Below are 5,197 nucleotides of genomic sequence, written 5' to 3'. Positions count from 1 at the left end.
AAACTTGTTAAGTCTTTGTATGGCTTAAAACAAATGCCTAAGCAATGGTATGAGAAACTTGATCAAGTTTTGACAACCGGTGAATTTTTTACTGTTGACGTAGAAAGATGTGTTTATACAAAACTTGTGAATAATGATTGTGTGATTATATGCTTGTATGTGGATGACATGCTAATTTTTGGCTCTAATATGTGTATTGTGAATGAAATAAAAAATTTTCTTTCTTCAAATTTTGATATGAAAGATATGAGTGAAGCCAAGGTAATCTTGGGTGTAAAAATCATAAGGAATGAAAATGAAATTTTACTTTCCCAAGAACATTATGTTGAGAAAATTCTCAAAAAGTTTGGACATCTTGAAGATACTCCTTTGAGTACTTCTTATGATTCGAGTATGCAATTAAAAAAGTACAAGGGTAACCTAGTTGCTCAATCTGAGTATGCTCAATCTGAGTATGCACAGATTATTGAGAGTCTATTACATTTGATGAATTTTACTAGGCTTGATATAGCTTATGCTGTAGGTAGATTGAGCAAATATACCCACTGTCTAGGCAGTAAACACTGGGAGGCTCTGGTGAGAGTCTTGAGATATTTGAGAGGTACCATGAATTATGGTATATTGTATAGTAGATTTTTTACTATATTGGAAGGATACAGTGATGCTAACTAGATTTTGAATTCAGAAGAGACAACATCTACTAGTGGTTATATATTCACTCTTGGTGGTGGTGCAATAACCTGAAAGTCTACAAAACAAACAATCAACACAAAATCCTCAAGGGATTCTGAGTTTATTGCCATCGAGTTGGCTAGGACTAAGACTGAATGGTTGAAAAACTTCTTAGTGAGTATTCCAATGGGTGAAAAGCCCATACTGTCAGTGTCTTTACATTGTAATAGACAGTCTGCAATAGCAACGCCTAAAAATAAAACCTTCAATGACAAAAGTAGACATATTTGATTGAGACATAATATTATAAGGCAGCTGCTCAAAGATGGGGTCATCTCAATCGATTATGTGAGATCAGAGTTAAATCTAGCAGATCTGTTAACTAAACCTCTAGGGAAGAAATTTATTATTGAAACATCGAGGGGGATGGAATTTAAGCTTGTTTGAATTAACGATGATGGCAACCAAACCTTTGTGATTAGAGATCCTATGAAGAAGGTTCAATGGGTAAGAATAAGTTACTTGTTAGTCCTGCTAGCACTGAATTTTGTCCCTTCCTATGGCTTGAGAAAGTGTTAGAATGCATTGAACGGAGGCTGAGTGAAAGCTCTTAATATTTTCATAGTCCTTATAGATGGTGTATTCATTGCAGATAGACTTGATGAAAACACCTATGCAAATGTGGAGTGGGGCTGCTCCTATAAGATCGTGGTAAAATGTCTAGAGCATTTGTTAAAACTAGGCATGCGTATGGCCGATAATGTGTAAAACTGTCATTAACAGTAGAGACTGTGGGGGTATAATTCGATTAATAAGACCTCTAGTACACGTTCAAGATATATTGGTTCAATAATGAAGTTACACCAACTTTTCTGTGTGCTAAGTTTTATTAGTTTAGGTTTGATTCAAGTCAACAGACACCAAATTCAAAGTGATTGTCCTCTGTGTGAATAACTTAGACGAACATAGATCCTTTTGACACATATAGGGGATTGTTATGTGTGTGTCAAAAGTGTGTGTATATTAAAGTCCCACATTGACTAAATGAAGGACTCTCCTGGTGTATATATACTAAGGAATGAAGTGGGCTAGTAAAATGGGCTTGAAGGAGAAGTGGCCTCGCACACATGAGATAGGCCAACACAGGACAATCGCAATTAAAATTAGCTGATTCAAGTTCAAGAGGCACTGGGTTCCTTTTACTGAGTTATTTTTTACAAAAATAATTAAATAAATAATTACTTTTAGCTTACCCAAAAAACCTTTGGTTTTGCTATTTTGAATTTAAACTTGAAGCCTTGGCAGTTTTTTAGGCATTAAAACACTTTTGAAAATTGATTTTGTGAGTTAATGTCTTAAACATTTTTGTCTGCCAACATCTCCAAATTAATGGTGTTTTATACATGTATAACCGAAGCAGTAATCCGGTGATTATGAGCCAGTGTTCATGTCTCCATCTTCGGGCTATATATAGCCATAGGTGCAAACAGAAAAACTCAACCAACCTCTTGAGTTTTCAAGGTAATTCTCTCCTTACTTTGTCTTCTGTTCTCATATTCGTCTGTGTTTGCTTTTTAGTCTCTATTGTTCTGTTTCCTTGCTTCACAGGAAGTGCTTGTTTAATCCTGAGGAACTGCCGGTCCGTCGAAGGTGTTTCAAAATAGTTCTTAAGAAAAATGTCCTTCCAGGCATGACTTAAGCAGCTCATCATTTACCTCTGTACTATTGGTACTGCAAACAAATTCTGTCCCTGAAGATTCATCAAATGGAGATCATATCATAAGTACTTATCAACCAACAGTGCCAGGGAACAATCCTGGGGTAGGTCATCGAAAATTTAGAGAAGAAATTAACGATGCAAAAACAAAGGTAATGGTAGTGGAAAGCCTAGACGTTAAACATTATTATTCTGTGATGTCTAAAGGATCCAAAATTTATTTCAAGCCTACAGAGCTAGTTCACAGCCTTAGCCTAGGGTATCCATGCTGCTAATCAAAATAAGGGTAATGGAGAAGTGCAGCGTGTACCAAATCAATTAAGTAATAAATCAATCGAGCTTTTTAGAAACTTAAATATGGCGTGTGGTTGAATTAGTACGTGTATGCGTGATGTTTTCAATGTTGTTATGCATTAGAAGTATGCTGTCTATATTCTTACATGCTAAATCATGCAAAACATTATTCTATACTTTCTCTATAACTCCACAATAATGAAAGTTATTTGTACTAGAACAAATATTTATTATTATATTTTCTCTTACAGCTAATGAATAAATAATCCCTTTTTATGTGCAAAATAGAATGAAAATTGTTGTGACAAAAAAAAAAGATGAATGCAAATCTCCACCCAAAAAAAATCTTGCATGCTATATTGACGTGGAGTTATCTTAGCTGCCTTTATGTGTATAGTATGCACACGTATAAGCTTATGCCAACTATTTTTAGATTATGTTTGAATTGGTGGATTTGGTTTTGGAATTTGAATATGAAATCTTACATTTAAAATTCATAGATTTTAAATTATTTATTTGGATAATGTAAAAAATTTTAAATTATAATATCAAAATTCTTTATTTGAATCTTAAATAAAATTTCAAATTTCAAAGTCTATATTTGAATTTAAGGGATACTTAGATGGTGTGGGCTATCCAATCATAGTCAAAGTTGTCAATCTGGTCCCAATCAAGGGTGACAGCCTGGTTTTGTTGACTTTAGCTGTCTGAACTTATACGATGTCAGTGGTTAAGTCTTGATTGGCAATGGTAGTTTGCTCCTAGTTAATGTTGACATTTCAATCCCCAACAACACCTACAAATTAGTATGGGATGATGACATTAATTTGAGGGCTGAGGATTGGACCTGGATAATGGCACTAGACTATTCCTTATTAACAGTAATGTTTAATGCTAGATGATGAAGGAGGACGGATTAAAGATGGTGATCACAGACTAATCCTAGACAACAATGGCAATGGTTAATAAACATTGGTTGGATATGACAGATCATCACTGAGGGTTGGTAATGAACCAACACTAAATTATGACAATAGATCAGCATCAAATGATAATAGTGGTGATGGACTAGCACCAAGTGGCAAACCAGGGCGAATGAAAGTAGAAATTTAAAATGCATAAACTTGATCAATGCCAATAATTTGGCCCTCATTGAAGTCAGTTGTGTAGTCTTGTTGGATGGTTGCCATCTGGTTTAAGTCAACACTGGCATTCTGGTCACAGTGAAAGTCAGTCCTGCAGTCCTGGTGGATGGTCACCATCCGATCATGGTCAGCACTAATGGTCTAGTCCCAGTCAATGCTAGCAATCTAGTGCTAGTTAAAGTCGACCGTACGATCTCGATCGATGGCAATAGGTATCCAGTCCTAATCAATATTGGTTATGCAGTTGTTGTTGATAGTCTCCTATGATCTCAATTGGCTCCAGCGATTGTAAAATCTTAAAAAGTAACCCCTAATAATTAGCCTAAGTAAAGGTAATTAAGTGAGATTTATGTGGTGTGTGGTCAGAGAGGACTAATAAATGTTTTAGTTGTGATTTTAGTCATAAATTTGGGCTCAAAGTGAAATTGAGACACTTGGGTATTAAAAGTGGAGGAAAATAAGGAGAAAAGTTTCTATGCCACATGTCACAGCATGTGTGTGGTGTGCCACGACGTATAGGGCTAAAAAAATGAGAAGAAGCCTCTCTATACCACATGCTGTGACGTGTGTGATGTGCATCATAGCTCACAGCTCATTTTCTGTAGAGTTAAGTTGTGAAAGACTTGAATAAAGGGAAATTCATAAGAGTAGAAGGAGAGAACGAAGAGAACCAAGAAAGCTCTATTAGGGCTTCAATTTTAAGAAAATTGAAGATGTTTCTAAGTAATTAAACCCTAAGAGTAAGTCTCCTAACCTTTTATTCTCCCTCCCCAATCCATTTTTTTTAAGTTTATAGTTAAGGTTTGTTGAAGAGGGATGATTTTTGATGCATATAAGTTATGGGTTTGAACCCATTAACTCTAATGAAGTTAATGAAAATTGTTTTGAGTATTTAAACCTAGAAATTATGAGTTTAGACATTAATCATAGTGGAGGACCATTAATGTCCAAAAATAGGCATTGAATTAGAATTTAATGAGGGTTGTTGAGGCATTAATGACCTTATATGAAATTAATAATTGTTAATTCACGATTGATAGAAGTTAATGCACCCAATAGGCAAGCCTAGATGTAAGAAATAAGGGCTTTAAGTATTTTAAAAATAAGAAAAAGAGCTTGAAATGCGTATATGATAATGTTGATGAGTTTAAACTTAATTAATTATAGATTAATTGTCCATGCATCATATTTGGCTCAAACTTGGAAGCAAGTTATTGAGGCATAAACATTTAATTTCTCAAAAGTTTAAGGTAATTGGGAGAAACCTATCTTGGATAGTTTTTGTTAATTGAAGTTGTAATGTGAAAATAGATTTATTTACATTTATAATTGAAATTGTGATTGCAATGCATCTAACAAATCATATAAT

Source organism: Prosopis cineraria, unplaced genomic scaffold (assembly GCF_029017545.1).
Source record: "Prosopis cineraria cultivar Desert tree isolate PC_DT_omini unplaced genomic scaffold, ASM2901754v1 PC5, whole genome shotgun sequence".
Classification (NCBI taxonomy): Eukaryota; Viridiplantae; Streptophyta; class Magnoliopsida; order Fabales; family Fabaceae; genus Prosopis; species Prosopis cineraria.
Note: the sequence above shows the minus strand (reverse complement) of the source record.